This window comes from Bidens hawaiensis, unplaced genomic scaffold, assembly GCF_021521415.1.
Source record: "Bidens hawaiensis isolate Kalapana, Puna unplaced genomic scaffold, B.hawaiensis_p1.1 tig00036685_1, whole genome shotgun sequence".
Taxonomy (NCBI): Eukaryota; Viridiplantae; Streptophyta; class Magnoliopsida; order Asterales; family Asteraceae; genus Bidens; species Bidens hawaiensis.
The window spans coordinates 68381-81212 of record NW_027496395.1 but is presented as its reverse complement, the minus strand read 5'-3'; the positions used below and the strand labels follow the sequence as shown (position 1 = coordinate 81212).

Genomic DNA, 12832 nt, shown 5'->3' with positions numbered 1-12832 from the left:
AACGTGCCTCGACTGTGCATGTTACTAGGGCAGCTACAACGGTGGCTGACTCAGATTTTGATGATGTAATGGATGAGGCAAGACGTATGATGGTGACTCAAGAGAGGACGTATGGGAAGAGAAAGAGGACAGATGACGACAGTGAGTCAGAAGAAGAAGAAGACATTCATAAGTTGATCAGACGTTCAAGAAGGGACAGGACAGGTGCAGGTAGGGGAGCTGGTGAGAGCTCTAGAGTCATACGTTTCGCTCCGCCCGCACTGTCCGGTATGTCATTGTCCCTACACCATTACAGGTCACAAGGCCAAGCGCCACGGACGTTCCCGTGGTGGCTACATCATCATCTGTTGGCCTCCCATCCATCACACTCCAGCTGACGACTCCAGATATTGTATCGTTGCCGCCTCCAACGCTTACTCCGTCGGAGGTTGTTGCACAGGTTATAGAGTCGACAGTGGTTCACACTGAAGGGTTGTCGGTCACGATACCACCTGCGGTTACGTCCACAGCTACTTCTGATGTCCCGGTTTCATTCGAAATCCCTCCTCAGTACACTCAAGACATTTCACGTATGAGGTTCAATTTCGATGCAACCCTCTCAGACTCAGAACGAATAGCAGCACTTGAGCGGGTCGTGGAAGAACAATCAAGGGTGAATCTTATCCAGACCCATGCTATTCAGCGCCTAGTAGCAGAAAATCAACTCCAGTCGTCCCTCCTGGTTGAACATGGAAAAATTATAGATGATATGAAGGAGTTATTGGCATCTCAGGGGGAGACGAGCTGTAAAGGCGATGAGCTCAGGACAAAGAAGAAGAATGACAGAGACGATGATCCCAATGCATCGAAAGGTGCAGGTGGTGAGTTGCCAAGAACTACCCAAGCTCTTGGGACAACCACAGCTCAGGGGGAGTCTGCAGGTGCAGCTGGCGGTTCTGGTGGTGATGAGGTGGTGATGGTAGATGTCGAGGAGATGGGAGATGATGTGATCGATGCCTTGAAGGAGTTGGATGATGATATGTTAGATGTTGATGATGTGTGTGATGATGATGTGCTGCCATTAGAAGAAATTGAGAAGATTGGTGCACAGATAGTGATAGAAAATGATGTTGAAGAAGGTGAAATTGTAGAGGAGAATGTTGAACACTAGCTTCCAACCGTTGAGAAGTCGAATGTATGTGAAGATACAGTAGTTGATGATACAGAATGGGAGGAGCAGCCGAGATGGAAGGAAGGCTATGCTCATTGGTTTATCAAAACGAAGAAGCCAGTGGTACCTACAATGTTCAAGAAAAGTTATAATATTAAAGGGTACGCCGAGTCAAAGAAAGGCATTATCTGTTAGTTATATGATGAACAGCTAAAAGTGTTCGTGGTGAAAAGATATGATGGGATCCAATACTTTAAGAGGACGTTGAGATCTCTAAATACCTTACCTGAGTGTGAGGTAAAGGATTTGGCCAGACTGGGGTTGATTAATAGAAGTGATGATAATATGGCCAGAGTTATTGGGAAGATAGTATGGAAAGAAAGTATTAAAGAGAAAAAGTTTGAGTTGTTAAAACCACAGAAAGGGAAATTAGTTGAAGATACTGAAAGAGGAATGAGAGCAGATGGCAAACCTTGGATGGTGATGAAATATAAGCCGATTCGGTGTTTGAAAGAGGTTCCAATGAAGACTATGCCTCAAGATGTGCTGAAAGATCTGAAATGGTGGTATGTGGATTGCCAGACTGCTGAAGCCGTGATGGAAGACGAAGACGAACAAGAAGTGCTAAGAGTGTATGATCCGATGCATCTTGTTAATTTATCTAAAGCTGATCTGCAGGTGTTAAACGAGAAGAAGATATTCTATATTCCTGCTTGGAAAGACGAAGCGAGGAAATATCAGCGAGTAGTCACGGTCTGTGTAAGAGAGGAAGTGCATGCATGAAGATTACAAGACAAGTGCTTAAAGATAAAGATATGAAGCTACTGCCAAGGGGGAGTCTGTTGGTGCATAATGTCAGTAGTTCATAGTCTAGTGTCTGTAATCCAGTCTGTAATGTTAATTGTGTTTTGTTTATGTTTAAGCGAAGTTACTGACAAGTTCGCTTATCAGGCGAACTTGTTAGTCAAGCGAAGTTAGCAACAACTTCGCCTGAACATATCAGGGGAAGTTGTCGTATATTTATACGCTTGGTCACGGCATGTTTAGGGTAGTTGAAAATAATCGTATACAGTGTGTGTGAGTCGAGAGACGTGAGAACCAGAGAGTATTGAGTTTGTATTCAGTGATTATATCACGTGTTTCGGTTATAATATAACGTGTGTTCATTCGTATCGTGTGTTTGTTTGATTCGTGTTCTACGCTCGTAACGACCTACGCAGGGATTCCGCACCTGTGTAGATCGAGATATCCCATGCAGATCCATCCAGGGAACCTACATAGTTCGACTTAACAATTATGTGCTATTTCAATGTTGTTTTGGAGGTTTTAACCCATAAGAAAGAGTGCAAAAATGATAACGGGTCTTGCAACCCAAGTGCTGAATATTCAGCTTATTTCCATATTTTAACCGCTTTTTTAAAAATTTATAGTAAATTGACCGAAACTTTGTTCGGAGCGTATTATACATAGACAAAAAGCTCTTTTAGTTTACTTTTCTCAGATGATCAACTTGGATTAAAACGCTCAGTGTTGTTCGGGAAAACAGTGAATTGTTGCAGGTGCGCAAAATATTTTAAAATATAAACTTTATCGTGTTTACAAAAGAAAAATCATAGGCAATTGTCTGAGAAAAATAATTAGATTTGTTTTATTAACAATTTTGCTCCTTAATAGTGTCTATATTCTTGCATGAGTTGAAAAGATGGATATTCTACATGATGTTTATACGCTGAGTTAAGGAATTACATAAATCTCTTACTTGTTTGTGCAAATACATATGTTTCATTGTAATAATAGTAAATGAATAACAATTTGTGTTGATAAGTATTTTTGATTTAATTGAGTTGCTTGTTAATGTTCTTTAATGCGATCAAAGTGTTAAATATATTTGTTAATGACTTATTCAATCATGATCAGTATGTGCTGGGTACACGAGCTATGTCCCACCTGGTCTGAGAGACAATGATTTTGGATACGCCGGGTAAAGGTAAAAAGCCGGTTGAGGAAGAATATAGACAAACTTGTGGGAGATACACAAAAACATGTGGTGGTAGGGGGGGTGCTGGTAGTCATAGTTGTGTGGCTAACGGTGATGAAATGGTTGATATGGCTGGGGTAATTCAAAAAAGAGTAATGATACATAATATAGAAGATGATGAGAATGTGGATGACAACGATTCTGATGAGGATGATGATAGTCATCAAAATGATGTTGGTGATCAGAATGATGGTAGTGGTAAGGTTGATGGCTTTGAGCAGTTAGAGTTCATCACAACACAATCAAAAGAATCATTTGTAAGTTATCCTTTACACACACACACACACACACACATATATATGTAAAATTATTGTATTAACTCTTATTACAAAATGACTTGTTTTTCATTGATGAAAATGTAGACATTGTTTCACAAAGAACTTGAGAAGGATTTGAGCCGAACAACGATCAGAATCCTGATTGGGATGAGTTTGCAGTGTGGGAGCGTTTGCATCACAAAGGTTGTGGCCGGATGTTTGGGATAGGATCTTCTGATCCGTGTTTTGTGGTGACCGGGTCACAATCATCATTTTGCAGGTCTATTTACACACGGTGATGCTCGACAATCGCAGGAGCCAGGAGGTATCACTATTATTAACATTATTGTTATTGTTAAGTCACATATATTTTCAGTTTGTGCATTTTAGGTTTGTCTACATATTTGTTTGGTATGTGTAAATTCTTTTTGTTTACATATACGGTCAAACGAACATGATCTCAGTTTGTAACTGGTATAGTGTATGTTTGACTTGTACCTATTTTAGTCATTTGGTATCTTTTTCTAGTATAAGTAAGGCATTTTTGATAACTTATAGTGTAAATTAGGGACACCGTTGTGATCTGCTGTATAAAATTGGCTAGGGGCACCATATGGTAATTTGTTTAAAAATTGAGGCCACCATTGTCATTTTATTATTTTCCACAGTACCAAATTTGCAGACACCGATTATTGTGTTCTCCATTTAGTAGTATCTGCACTCGCTGTCTATTTCAAATTGGTTGATTATGCTAACATTTAATTAGCATGACAATTTGATCATGTCTTAAAATGACCTGTTAGCATTTTGATTAGCATTACAATTGGTAAACTGATATATGTTAACTAATTTATATGTTTTAACAAATTATAGGTCAAAGATCTTTGAGCCCACTTAGAACAAGAAACGAAGGCTCGACAAAACATGGAAAAGTGCTTAACACAAATGGCAAGAGACGCGGAAATAGAGCGGGCTGCACGCGAGAGGCTACAAAGACAAATGAAAACAAATTTGGAAAAAGAGCGGGTCAAGAGTGAAAAAGAGTGGGTCGAGAGTGAAAAAGAGCGAACGGAACACGAAAAACTACAAAAACAGTTTGGAGAAATTATGAAAAAATTTGCAGAGAAGTAGTTTGTTGTCTGTTTGGTATTTCGCCATGCATGTTAAACATATGTTATTTAGTTTGGTATTTTGACATGGTAAACGGGTAGTATATTGTTTGGTCATTGTAAAAGATTCGCTTATTTTAAATTATGTTTTTGTTTTTCTAGAATTTTAGTTTTTTATATTAATTTTTTGAAGAAATAATTCAGGTTTTGTGGTTCTTTTTTTAATTTATGATTGTCAGTGTTTTGTCAAAAAAAAAAACTAAAATTGACTTTTGTCGGAAGTTTGTCTGTAAATATAAAATAAAAAAATATTTTTTAGTCGGAAATTAGTCACTACGTTTAAGATTGTTCAATATTTATATAAAATGATTTGTCGTAGGTTTATTGGAAATAAAATCAAATTAATTATTATTACTACTTAATTTTATGTTTAATAAATAAAAAAAGTTATTAATAAAACTATGTTTTGTGGTTAGTTTCCTGCTAATCGTTGGAATAATATACAATTCTTTTCCTCGATAATTTGTCACAAAGTTAGCGACAAATGATGGCTGTCGGTATTTTGAGGGAATATTTGTGGGAAATTGCTCGGAAAAATATTTCCTAGGAGCTTTTTTCCGACAAACCATTTCATCGGTATTTTGTCGTTGATTGACGATTCCGGCGATTTTCCTATGATTTTTTAAAGGAAGGAAACTGATACATATTTTTTTCCTTCAAAATAGTCATGTTTACCAACATTTTTTATAAAATAGTATAAAGAATGTACACTCTCCATGTTAAAATTTAGACGAAAGCACTCTGGTAGAGAAAGCTTACATAGTGCAATTTCATGTGAACGATTAAACTAAACTTTCTTGTAAGATATAACGAACACACTAATATAAAGCATATATTAGAAAACATAAAGCTTAACGTGTCACAAAGTGTTCAAACAAAGTCACATAAATGATATACGCATCAGAACACTTTATTAAGAGCAGTAGATATAAACACGTTTCATATCGCCACGCTATCAGGTATACCCTTTCCTGTAATTCCTTCTTCACTGCTAGGATATAGTAGAGTGTAAGGTATCTTTACACGTCCATTCCTATTCTTCAACCTCTCATCATTGTTCATCTTCACAATCTTTTCCTCAATTTCTTTCAACTTCTTGCCAAACTTTTCAAACGCCATCATAGGTTCCACGTCCATTGTCCACTCAGGACACTCTCTTTGTCCGAGGTAGAGATCATCTGACGTATGCCTTGACAATATTTCTATTAGAGAAATGCCTAAAAGTGATTGTAGTTGAGGAGTGATGGTTTTCAGAAAAGCACTTTTGGGATCCTCTTTTAGCTCATCATACTCAGGAGTGTTTGGTTCGGGCATAAGCCTACGACTTAGAGTTGGACGGTTAGGGGGATAACCCGCATAACCGTATTGGCCATAGTTTACAGCTGAATGAAGAGCAGAAGCCACCCATATTATTATGGTGCAATTGTCAGTCACATCTTGAATGGAGTTCATTTTGGGCCACCAAGGCTCATCTTTGAGGTCGCTGTGTCCCTCCTCTCGCAGTTCCTTCCACCATGACTGGAGTTCCGTATCGTTTTTCACCATGTCGTCGGTTTTGTAATAGAATTTACAGTAATCGTCAACCCAAGTTTTAATGGCTGACCATATCTCAAGCCCATCAACAGCGTATGGGTAATCTTCAATCGTTAAACGAAGGCGATGGGGAGAACTTGAGTCTTCAACTGCCATTCCCCTATAAAGCAAAAACATTTATTAGGAAATAATGATACTAGTACACTAACTAATGCGAAAATTTTCTTTTATAACTTTATGTCACATTCTTCTCTTTGGAAGGGAGTACGAACTTTTATATTAGTAGGTGAATTAGTATTTTTGCTAAATACTTTTAGTTGTTTTTTTGAAAGTTCTTGTATTTCTACTCAATCTGCTACCCTGGCCTGTAAGCGAACTAATGCAAGTTTTGACAACGTGTTTGGAGTTCACCAGTGTGGTAAGTGAACTCGGTGACAAGCAAACTCATTAGAGTTTTTAACCAAACTTAATACGTTGCTTACAAATTGCATCAAACTTTATTGAGTTTGCTTGTCAACCAAGAGAACTTGCGAAGCTCACTTGTAGTTCCAAAAATCGCCGTTAAATACCAGCTAATCCGAACAAAAAATATTATTATATAGACATCAAAGTGTAGTAGAAGAATCATATACCTCAATACAAGATCCACCGGAAGGGCTTGGTTGGGAAACACCCAATTCTTATATATCTTGGAGGACATTTCAATTGAATATTTCGCAGTAAAGAAGCTTCTTTCAAGAATACCTTCACTATTAATCAAGATATTTCTAGCAGTGGCATTGATGTTCATTGTATCACGGAAATGAGGATGGAGTAGCTTGTTGATAGGATGGAGCACACTTAATTGGCGATTTGTTGCTATTATGAATGGCTCAATAACAGCATGTGTATTCAACCTAAAATAAAAAAAAATTGACAAGATGTTTATTAAAAAAGTTGTAAGATAATACTTATAAAGGATTATTTTTTATTTGATTTGAAATTTACCAATGACTGATGAGTTGATGAACTCCAGAATCATTCACTGCTACATATGTTTTAGCTAATAGCCAAATTGCAGCTTCCGCTCCATCTTTAGCAGGGGTGTACACTTTGCTAATGGCACCATATACTTCACCATCAGGGTGATGCAAGCTTAACTCAATGGCAATTGGTTTTAAAGTTCCTTCATTTTGCAAAAACAACAGTGTCCTTGTGGCATAAACCTTGCTAGCTGTTGCGTTTATCCGATTCACATACGGCATCATTGAGTCATGATGATCCAATATGAATATCCTTTTTTCTTTTAGTGCCTGTATGACAAATTCAAAAGATGTCTTAACCAAAACTACTTACAAGTGTATTAGACCCAACCAAGTAAACAAGCGTAGGAAGTTACCTCATTCACTTCTAGACCTTCTAGTTGTTCCTGGATGTGATATGATCTTATTGAACTGTTTTGGTTACCATAGAGTTTGGCGTCTAGCTTGCTTATAGGAGGGAAAACCTACAATTTTGAATTTGTAAAATGTTATTGACAACCAAGTAGTTCTGTTTAATTTGTTTGCCTAAACAGATAACCTAAAAAATAAACTAATCAAGTTTCACAAGTTTACTTTCAGCTGTTGAATGGAAACCGGATTGACCCCAGCAATCATTTCTCTTGCAAATTCTTCATCGGTGCTCCAAGCGGACAAGTTATCTAGATTGAACGCATTTATATTGGAGTCGGTAATAATTGAAATTCAAAAAAGTGGTACTTATTGTATTTATAATAAAACTGGAGTCATTGATATGGTACCTTGAATGACTTGCGGTGTCGAGTATTTGAGAAGTCCTTCACCATCTGATCGACCAAGCTCTTTAAAAAACTGTAACGGAATTCTGTCTAGCGCAGGGCCTTGTGGAAGCTTGATTCCACCATTGTAAAGCTTCAGGAAATCTTCAAATGTGTCAAATTCATCTATGGACTATGGTGCCATCAAATAGTGCCTCAAACTCTGGAAGAAGGAATTTAAGGATGGCTTCTAGTCCTTGAGCCAGAAAATCAGACATCTTCAAATGTCCGAATCGCTCATCTCTTGGAACATATATACTTGAAAAATTTATAAGAGAAAGCCTGCTCTCAGTTTCTGGATCTGTCAAAACAAAACACAAGGCATGTTAGCATATCTTCAATTTGAACATCATCAGCTATTTGATAATAATAATTGCTTCAATATAGGTGACCTGATTCAGTTGGCGGTCTTCCTGTTCTACCCCTACGAGGGTACGGGTACTCAGATGACCCTCCAATAACCGTGCGCACTTGATCCGCATCATCTGGCTCTCCCAAATCATTATAAAAAGCATAGTCGTAAACCCTATCCCATTCCTCAAGCATCCCAGTCCCATTTCCTCTAAGTACTACCATCTCTTCCTCTCTATATGGACGCAACAATTCAGGTGTCTCACTAGGAAGATATGCCTACATTATCACCGCATGACGCGCAAATAGTACTATAAATTTAACATTAATATTTTGAAAGATTTATGAAACCAGACTATTTTGTTATGGGTACCTTATTAGCAAAGAATACGCGATCTTTCGTGTAGTTCTTTGCGGGGTAAACCCATGAGTTACAAACAAAATGCACTCGGCCATGACTAGGAACATTTTCCAGAGTGAGTGTCATAAGATAAAATTCATTGTGGTGGAGATTTTGGACCAGAAAGCCTCATGGTAGTCCAATCTCCTCATCCCAATCAAATGTGACTTCATATGTTGATTCCGCATAAGTTAGAGGAGTAATAGTGCTAATCCAATCCTCCAAGATCGCTGGTTTTCTAAGCTTCCCTCTCAATTTTTTTTCTGTAACAGAAAGTCCATATAGTAGTATAACATGTAGTGTTAACTTCAACCATACTATAGTACAATTTATTAACTGAGATTTACCATGTCATATGATCATCATCATCATCGTACTCAGTATTTCCCACCAATAGCAAATCTATGGTAGAGTCTGAGAAGGGTAAGATGTAGACGGCCTTACCTCTACCCCATGGGGATAGAGAGGCTGCTTCCGGTGAGACCCCCGGCTTGATAGTAGTTTTGCATCAAGCCTTGGACATAAGGCACATAGCACTCAATCATCGGGACGCCGGTTGATTGGTGCATGTACCCTTGTCTTTCAGCTATGAACGCCACCACATGATGCCTGATTAACCTTCCATCACTTTTAACGTTGAAGTTAGCTAAAAACTACTTCAATAAATGGTTTGAAATTCAAGTAAATGCTTCATAATTATAAGTATTACAACCTAGTACTAAACAAAAGAAATGAATTATCAGTATTTTTGTTCATCGGGAACAGTGACAATCACACACATCATTTTGACTCCATTTGAAACGTCAGCCTGATTGGAGTTTTTTTTCTATAATAGTGTAGTTATGAAAAATAATTTATAAAATAGTGTAGTTTGAAAACTATTTACCAAACATCAGACTAGACTAATTGTAGCTGACCATCTTTGAAAACAAGGAGTAGTTAATTTATGTGCAACTATTCATATAATGCACAGTAGCAGGTTTGTGTATATGTCACGTATATTATATAGAAAAGTACAGTGACCAAGAAGATTATAATAGAATAAATACAACTTTTCAAGAAAGCCAGCTATGGAGTGTTGTTCTCCATCCCCGCCCACCACCCTCGTGACACATCAGCGTAAGTTTATTCGTTTTTGTCCGATGACTTTGAGCCCATGCTTGTTTATGAAAATTTTTGCACGAGTTGAGTACCCCCACCATCCCAGTGGCGGATTCAGAAAATTTTGCCAGTGGGTGCAAAAAAACGGTCAACATAGAACGGGTCTAGTCAAACTAAACGGGTCAAATCAAAATGGGGCAGGTCAAATGAAATTATATTAAATAAACCACATATAGAAATGTAAGCAATAAAATTTTTCCCAAAACACAATAACAAAATACATATTACAGTTGATAAAAACCTTTGCATAATTGTTACGGCACAAAATGCTCTTATGTACAAATAAAAAATTTTAAAGTTAAATAGTGTAGAATTATAAAAAAGAAATGATATTATGAATACTATCATATTTTGGTCTAATTTTTATGATGGTCCGATTAAATTAACAAAATATATCACTCTATTAATAACTAATTGATGAAGTGGTTAAACAATTAAATAATCTAAGTTTAATTGTTATTTTTTGAAAGAAAAACTACACTTGCGTTTGAAAAGTTGGCTTGGAAAGTTGAGTTTGGGGCACTAAAAAAACATGGATGGGACACTTGGGGTCTTTGAACCTAGTATAGTATAAGTTTATAGAAGAAAATACAAATTTGAGGTGGTGCATACGCTCCCCTGACTCAATACTGAATCCGCCCCTGCGCCACCCCCCACCCACCCACCCAGCCTGCGGCGCGTGCGATTTTGTCCACGCTTCGCTCCCGTATAAAAAGAGTATTTACATTAGGATGCATGTACTAGTCAATATCGTAATTCTTATGAAGAAACATTTTAATCTATACCGTAATGAATACCATGCTTATTCAAAAGTATATACATTATTTGTTACACCACCTCATGAATTGAGGTGGGAACTTGAAAACTTAGAGCTCTCACTAACTAATCATATATTCCGACAAAGAAGATATGTTTGTGGTTTTTTACTTTAAAGAACAAAGAAGCTTGATTCGCAACAACGACAAACTAATAAATGTGAGCAACCATAAAATCAAATATTGTTCGAAACCAAAAAGTCAACAAAACAAACCTGAGGATCCGCTATCAGCGTGTGTTATACTGATGAACTGAATAAAGAGATGATTTCCCAACAACTCATGAGCTCGATCCAACACCGATGCACCCACATCATTGAAATCGAGCACGTTCTTCTTCATCAACACCACTTTCCCTTTAACCGTCGTCTTGTTCTTCCCGTGATTCTTTCCCAACACCAAATTCGCAACCTTATGCAACATGTTACCCATGTAAGAATAAATATATTTTATATATTTATTTATATGGCCATCATTATCATTTATATAATAATAGATCAAAATAATTAATTATACCTTATTATATATTAGCTTGGTAATTGTTGATGGGCCATATTACTCTTAATAGCTAATAAAGGGTTTCCCCTTGGGTGTATATATAGAGAGAATAAATTAACATCATAACATAAGCTCACACACATAAGTAAATCATGTGTCTCCTCTCTCTTCAAAACCGGGTTCCTCTTAAGAACCCTAACCATCCTTAACTATACACCCTAAAGGGGAACTCGATCAAGATGACAAGCATGTCGACTACATCATACCCTGCTGCGATTACTACTCTTCATGCTGTAACATGTTCATAGGTTTAATATTTATCATGTTTTATATTACTTACATGAAGAACTGATCAACATGTGGCATCAGAGTGATGTTGATTAATCAATTCTTCATGTTTTCCGTATCTATGGAATTGAATTAGAAGACATGGAATAAAACTTAATAAACCCTAATTTTTAGGTTTCTTTTTTTCATGTTCTATCACGAAAACAATACATGAAACTGTTTAAAATAGCTAAAATTCATATTTAGTAAACTCTAATATTTTCCAAATCTGTTAATTTCATGTTTAAAGATTTCGATTCCAAGTTTTTAATTTATGTTTAATTGTTAAAATTTTCGATGATGTTCTTCGTGTTCATCATTATTATTAAAAATTATACATATGTTGGTTCAAAATCTAGATTAAAATTTGTTAATGATTATTTAGGGAAATATTTTTTCAAATCTTGGATAACTTAGAAGTTTTAATATTTTCTTAAAAGATTTGAATCCCCTTAAAATAGAAAACAAATATAATTGTTAATCATTAAAAAGATTGAACCAAATCTTATCATTATTAATTTAGTTAATAAAGATCATGGGAACCCAAAATTTCCGAGAACTAATTCCGTAAAATAAGGTCCTACCGGAAACTTAAAAATCCTTACTCTAAACATTTTCTACTATTAACTAATTAAATGTTTTGTAAACCTTAAATATTATAAAATTTTACAAAACATAAAGGCTTAACTTGAATGAACTTTTGATGTAACACTTCTGCCCAAAGGTGATGAGTTACATTTACCCTATCATTCAAGTATAACTGAAAAGCTTTTGTTAGTTTTGCCTAACATAATACAATGTCTCACTGCTGCCCAAAGGTGATTTGTTACATTTTTATTTAGCAAAATTAGCCCGTGCATAATTAAAATAATTGTCTCACTTCTTGCCAAAAGTGATGTGTTACAATTGTTTTGCACATATACTTAAACAAATTTTAATTTTGCCCAAATGTGATTTATTTTTTGTTTAAGTAGAACTATTAATTATAGTCTATTAGTTTGATGTTAATAATAGACATATCACATCTTCAATAAAATATAGTGATTCTCATATTAATGATCCTTCTTTAATCTAATGATCATAAATCTTAATCTATATTATTTTAATATCCCATAATATTACTCACTATATTTTCTTCCATAAATAACGATCTCATCCAAATCATCCACTATAATCTTAAAATACAATTGAATTTTGTCTCATAAAGAGTTTTAATAACATTTAGCTCTTCTCAATTTTAATTATTTATTAAGACATGATATGGCTATCCTACTGCTCTTTCTAATAACAATCATTATATTAGAAACTAGAGCATAA

The 12832-nt window shown here is 35.9% G+C and overlaps 1 pseudogene across 1 annotated transcript; it reads right to left on the bottom strand.

Moving 5' to 3' along the window:
* Positions 1 to 5329: 5329 nt before the first annotated feature.
* LOC143588671 (putative linoleate 9S-lipoxygenase 5) lies at positions 5330 to 11126 on the bottom strand (annotated as a pseudogene). The gene is made up of 9 exons (XR_013145147.1): positions 10906 to 11126; positions 8688 to 8977; positions 8356 to 8593; positions 7928 to 8264; positions 7743 to 7828; positions 7526 to 7633; positions 7135 to 7439; positions 6780 to 7043; positions 5330 to 6307 (listed from the first exon to the last, which is right to left on the bottom strand). The product of XR_013145147.1 is annotated as a putative linoleate 9S-lipoxygenase 5 (transcript).
* Positions 11127 to 12832: the final 1706 nt, after the last annotated feature.